Genomic DNA, 6,943 nt, shown 5'->3' with positions numbered 1-6,943 from the left:
AGGGGAGGTGGAAAATGAGCTTAATTCCCCAAATGGTGGAATATCCCTGTAACGTTAGCTAGGCTTATCGTTACCCCCCCGGCGATACTGTCACCTTTTTTACTCTGAGGAGTTTGCAGGTATGTACTAGAGAAAGCTATGGTGGAGCGTTGGATGGATAGAAATGCATACGATCTGTTTTGAGGGTGTGGAAAGAACTGGATGGATTTCCAGAAGCACAACCGGACCCGCCTGTCTGAAGGTCTCATTGGTCAATGGATGCTTACATCAGATGGTGTTGCAGCAAACGTTTTGGTTGCATGATGGAGCATCGCTTTCACAAACCCTTGCGTTTTGCCTCTACGTCTTTGCGACACACCATCCCTGTTGAAATCAGTGCTTTAGCCACATTCTCTGACACAGAGTAAACTCTAGTGTGTGTGCGCCCAATATAATTTAAAATGTGTATGTATCAAAGCTGTTTATGACTGTAATGTATTCTGCCATAATGATGTAACGCCAATTTCTGGTTCGGTGACCAAACCCAAAATATTCCGCAATTACATGCCAACCTCTTGGTCTTATGCTGCGTTCCATTCCAAGTCGGATATTCGTACTTTATGGTTGGAACTCAATTAAAAAGGCATTCACAATGTGCAGAAGGTGATGCCTCATGAGGAAACAAAACGGTCTGCAACGCTATCGTTAGCTTTGCAGGTGTCGTATCATCAACGAAGAAACCAAATTGCAGTGCTACACAATGCTAGTCAAACACCCAATTTTGACTTGCTTATTTCCACACTAGTTTTCCACTTAAAGTGCTATTCTGTTGAAAGTTGGGAATTCTGACTTTCCGAGTGAATGGAACACAGCATTAGATTCTGTGAGCAGCCGAAAGAGAATCAGATTAGCGGGAAATAAAGATGTAATTAGCCTGCAACTGTGACTCGCTAAGCAAGCGGACCATCATATTTTCTCTGTCCCCCATCTGGGGAGCGGCAGAGCTCATAAATCAAGCTCAGTCCTGGCGCTGACAGATCCCTCTTCAAGGACAGCTGTGCCTTTGATTCGAGTCTTAAGCCCGATGTGGAGTCCAATCCCCGACAGGCTAATTAACCTCCACTTAAGAGCACACAGTAAAGAGGCTTTGACGTAACGCAGCAGCGTGCATCTTAACGCACTGTGGCTGCTGTGGTTTATGCATCTGTTCACAATGACCCTGCCATGAGTGCAGCGTTTCTGACCGTTCCGTTTCCAATGCTAATGCTGTACATACTATAACACGATAATGTATAGTTGCTGCCAGTGAGTCTCATTATTTAATTTCAACCAGCAATAACACCCAAATTAAATTTAAACCTAGTTAAAGTCCAATTTACAAACTCTAATGGGCACTTTGCCATTATTACAAAGCTAAATGAATCCACAAAATGGGGAGTATTTGTACAATGTGCCCGGATTATGGGAGATTTTACACACTGCAAGACACATATTACAAATCATAGTTTGAATGCAATAATTTGGCTTTAGAAAAGTTCTCCTCCGGTTGTCCTGTGCAATTGCTCCTCGATGTTCAAAAATCACGTACTGTTTAGTGGCAAGTACAACATGTTCAAAATGTTGTCCGGAAGTACATACATTGGTACATTGACCCCAAAATGTATTTAGACCCTTAAGACAAACATGAAAATGTGTACACGTCTTTGCAATAAATACAACATCAAACCAAGAGTCCTCGTGCAAAACATTTCACAGGATTTTAAATGATAAAACAAGAGATACATAGTAATCAAATGAAGAAAATAGGCATTTGAACACTTTGACAAAACTTGATTAAAAGTCCAAGTAGACAAAAATGGCTCAGAGATGTTACAGAGCTTGAGCATGACACTCTAATGCAATGACATTCATGCATTTTTAGTTGCGACTCGTGTCATATAGTTTTTGTGTACATATATGGATTATATTTTAAGCACAAATGCAGGTAAGGGGGTCCCTTCAACTTTTGATCTCACTTTTTATCTAGTCATATTCATGTTAGCATCACCAATCCATCTCTGTGTACACGTGTTCTCCTCAAATATAAGTAAACAAACAAACAAAAACAAAAACAAAATGTGTATGAAATGTCGTCGCAATTCTCGATGTGGGTATAACGCATGTAAATGTTTGTTTTGGGTGGAGATTTGTTGGTTGTCTGAATATTGATGTGATGTGATGGAGCGCTGTTGGTGTGTTATGGGATGGGATCATTCTCCCCTCATGATTCCCGCTCCGAGATTCAGACTGAGAGGGGACTGAGCTAGAGGTCTGGTGTGGAGGAGGGACGGGGTTTTGGGACACATGAACTCGAGCAGGTTTGAAATGGTTTCTGTGATTAGAGACGGAGCTCTCAGCGAGGGGTAGACGGAATAAACTGGGAGGAAATTCATGAAAACAGCACAACAGTGAATTGAATGTTTTTATTCACGTGAAGCTCAATCCTATGGATCTTAAATCTAATTCAAAGTGGATGTGTCCCTGATTAGATCCCATTAAATGTGAACAAACAACAGTAAAGTCCTGAGTCTTTATATAATGTTAATGCAGTAAGTGCGCCACTAGTGGGCGCTAACAAATCACTCTGCAACATCTCTGCTTCCTCGAGCTACTTTTCATTGGACATGATCATTCATTTACAAGAGCACAAAAGTATTTATCCATAGCCTTTAAGCTATCTGAGTACAATTAGTGCAAATAAAATGATAATGAAAAGAATGTTTGATTAAGCTATTTTACCAGCCACCAGTTCTTTTTCAACATCTCTTCAGTTGCTTTTGGTATTGCATGTATTTTTTTTTCATTATGTCCATATTGCATAATTAATGCAATAGCCTACATACAAATTAAATATGTACAGAGAGAATTTACTTTTAAAATGTCAGTGCCTATTGATACTGTGTGTCTTGAAACACTACACTGACAGTTTGCATGTAGAAATAGAAAATAGATTGTGGGCAAATGTTAGATATAGTCATAATCAGATATAGCTGACAAATAGAATATGAGTTATAAGATACAGATCCTCATTATTGGTATGTATCAGTTATATCACAAGATTATATGCTGCTAAATATGGGAAATGCAGCGCATTTATAATAGTATTTATAAAAGTAATAGTTAACATCAAATGCCCATGCCATTGAACCTGATGTGATATTTAGGTAGCTAGCTGTTCTATTCAACATATGGTGCCTTGATCCCATTGTAAAAGAAAATCTAATTTATGAAACAAAAAGGTAATTCTGACTTTATTTCTCAAAATGTTGACTTTATTTCACATAATTGCAACTTTATGTCTGGCAATTGGGACTTTCTCGTAATTGTGACTTTATATTTCGTAATTGTGACTTTCATATAATTGTGAATTTTTATGACTTAATTTATTATAGTTACGGCTTTATTTCTCGTAGTTGTGACTTTCGTAAATACAACTTAAGATCTCGTAATTGTTAACTTATATCTCTCAATAGTGATTTTTTTCTCGTAATTGCGACTTTAGATCTAGCAATTGCTATGTTATAACTCACAATTGCGACTTTCTTGTAATTGTGACTTTGTATGACTTTATTTATATAATTAAATCTTCTCGTAGTTGTGACTTTCATAAACGAAACTTTAGATCTCGCAATTGTTACGTTATATCTCGCAATTGTGATTTTTTTGTAATTGTGACTATTCCTCATAATTGCAACTATATCGCAAAATTGCTGTTATATTTCGCAATTGTGACTTTATATGTAGCAATTGCAAATGTATTTTTCATAATTGTGATTTTTTTTTGTAATTGTGCCTTTTTCTCATAATTGTGAAATACAATTATCTTAAATGCAACTTTATATTTAGCAATTGCTATTTTATATCTCACAATTGTGACTTTCTTGTAATTGTGACTTGATATGATTTTATTTCTTATAATTACGAATTTATTTCTCATAATTGCTATGTTATTTCTCAATTGCGACTTGTACTTGTGACTATATGTAATGATAGCGACAATCTTTTTTTGTAATTGTGACTCTCGTAATTGCAACTGTAGATCTAGCATTTGCTTGGTTATATTTCACAATTGTGACTTTCATATAATTGTGACTTTATATGACTTCATTTCTTATAGTTACGACTTTATTTCTCGTAGTTGTGACTTTCGTAAATGCAACTTTAGATCTCGCAATTGTAATGTTGTATCTTGCAATTGTGACTTTCTCGTAATTGTGACTTTATATGTAGCAATTGCAACTTTATTTCTCGTCATTTTGACTTTATACAGTATGTAGCAATTGTGACTTTATCTCTTGTAAGTGTGACTTTTATATCTCACAATTGCGAAGTTATATTTCGCAATTGCTAATTTCCCATAATAGTGACTTTATATTTAGCAATTGTGACTTTATTTCTCATAAGTATGACTTTATATCTCAAAATTGCTGTTGTTTTTCGCAATTGTGACTATTTATTGTAATTGTGCCTTTTTCTCATAATTGTGAAATACAATTATATATAAATGCAACTTTAGATTTCACAATTGCAAATGTGTTTCTTGTAATTGTGACTTTAGATCTAGGAATTGCTTGGTTATATCTCACAATTGTGACTTTCTTGTAATTTTGACTTTATATAACTTAATTTCTTGTAGTTCCGACTTTATTTCTCATAGTTGTGACTTTCGTAATTGCAACTGTAGATCACGTAATTGTTTAATTATATCTCTCAATAGTGATTTTTTTCTCGTAATTGCGACTTTAGATCTAGCAATTGCTATGTTATTGTAATCGTGACTTTATATGACTTTATTTATATAATTAAATGTTCTCGTAGTTGTAACTTTCATAAACGCAACTTTTGATCTCGTAATTGTGATTTTATTTATTGTAATTGTGCCTTTTACTCATAATTGTGAAATACAATTATCGTAAATGCAACTTTAGATATCGCAATTGTTAAATTATATCTCGCAATTGTGTTTTTTTCTCGAAATTGTGACTTTAGATCTAGCAATTCTTATGATGTATCTTGCAATTACAACTTTCTCATAATTGTGACTTTATACGTAGCAATTGCAACTTTATTTCTCGTAATTGTGACTTATATCTCACATTTGTTAAGCTATGTTATGAAGTTGTGACTTTCCTGTAATTGTAGCAAACTGCAAATATGTTTCTTGTAATTGTGACTATGTAGCGATTGCAAAACAAAAATTTTTCATTGTGACTATTTCCCGTAATTGTTTCAATCGTAAATTCAACTTATTTTTAATTGTTACATTATATCTCGCAATTGTGACTATATGTTGTAATTGAGGCTTTATTTCTAGCAATTGTGACTTTATTTCTTATAATTGCATGAATTATGAGAAATAAAGTTGCAATTGCTTGAGATAAAGTCACAAATACAAGAAATGGCGTGGCATTTGCGAGATTTCAAGTCAGAATTACCTTTTTATTTTTTCTTCCGTAGTGAGATCAATGCAATGGCCTGAAAAAGAAGCCTACATTTATTACACTAATGTCTGCTATAGTTTAAAATACGCTTGCATTGTGTTATGAGTTACAAACTGATATATTTGAGAATGATGCATGAAATCGAGCTAGTGTAAAATGTATCTCGAGACACTAATGCTCCCAAGTTCAGTTCAGTTGCTTTCCGTCTTTACGGTGTTTGAACACAACGTTATGTCCTGTGTGATCGCCCGCTAGAGAGACTATTGAGTTAAAGCAGCCAAAGGCAGATATTTTGGCTTGAAGTACATTTGATGATGCCTGACATTGTGATGCATGATTTTCAATAGTAGATAGTTAGGTAGTTAGATACGTTAGTAGGACGATAGACAGATAGTTAGATAGACAGACAACAATTTTTCTTATTTCTACCAAAGTGCCAGAATACAATTCCACACATTGTTCACCCCTTACTCAATTTCCTCCGGGTAATCTATGCACGACTAATGCAATGTGTTTTAAAGATTCTATTAACTATAAAAATATACATACACATGCAGTTCAACAACATGGTCAACTGACAAGCAATACTACTTCAATAATACATATTATCAAGTTAAATCCTTAATTTGTATTGTCTGTTCATTTCCAACAAGGATCCTATTTTCAACACTGATTCAGAAAGGTTTTTGGGTGCTTATAAAACATTAAAAACAAAAATGATATTATTACCTAAATTCAAATATTAAATTCAAACAAGAACATAATCAGAGGTTCCTCTCTTACGGCGGTGTCACCTGGTACCTGTTATTTTTTTCAGCGCTGGCCAGGATGGGCCAATCACAGTTGATTATTAATACTGGATGAGGATTTAAAAAAATGCTTTGATAGATAATGCTGAAACGGATTTCCATTCACGCTTACAATTATCAGTTTTTATTAAAAATAACTATCCAGTTCCGATATAAAAAAATTCTGAGATTTAAATGCAGATGCGTGGAGGATTTGGTTTTCAGAGCGTCAAGCGCCCCCTGCAGGAAAAAAACTTTGTGTCTCATAAGACAGTCAGTGGCTAACAACATGTGCAATTCTGGTCTGTAGGTCTCACACAAAACTTTTGCATGGATTTAGAAAACATGAAATATATCACATAATTCATATATGGAGTCAGTGAGGATGTTATATCCATAGAAGTGATGAATTTTTTCAGGGTGAGGAAAGCAGACAGGCATTTCATATAGATAGATAGACAGACAGACAGACAGATGATAGATAGATAGATCGATAGATAGACAGACAGACAGACAGAGAGATAGACAGACAGATAGATAGACAGACAGACTGATAGATAGAGACAGACAGATAGAGACAGACAGACAGATAGAGAGACAGACAGACAGAGAGATAGACAGACAGAGAGATAGACAGATAGATAGACAGAGAGACAGATAGACAGAGAGATAGAGAGACAGACAGACAGACAGAGA

General features: G+C 35.1%; 1 protein-coding gene across 3 annotated transcripts in view; it reads right to left on the bottom strand.

The window, feature by feature from the left end:
* LOC127655440 (free fatty acid receptor 3-like) overlaps window positions 1-6,943 on the bottom strand; it is a 526,022-nt gene that overhangs the window by 480,210 nt on the left and 38,869 nt on the right. The window lies entirely within an intron of this gene.

Source organism: Xyrauchen texanus, chromosome 15 (assembly GCF_025860055.1).
Source record: "Xyrauchen texanus isolate HMW12.3.18 chromosome 15, RBS_HiC_50CHRs, whole genome shotgun sequence".
NCBI classification, from domain to species: Eukaryota; Metazoa; Chordata; class Actinopteri; order Cypriniformes; family Catostomidae; genus Xyrauchen; species Xyrauchen texanus.
This window is presented reverse-complemented; position numbering and strand designations above follow the sequence as displayed.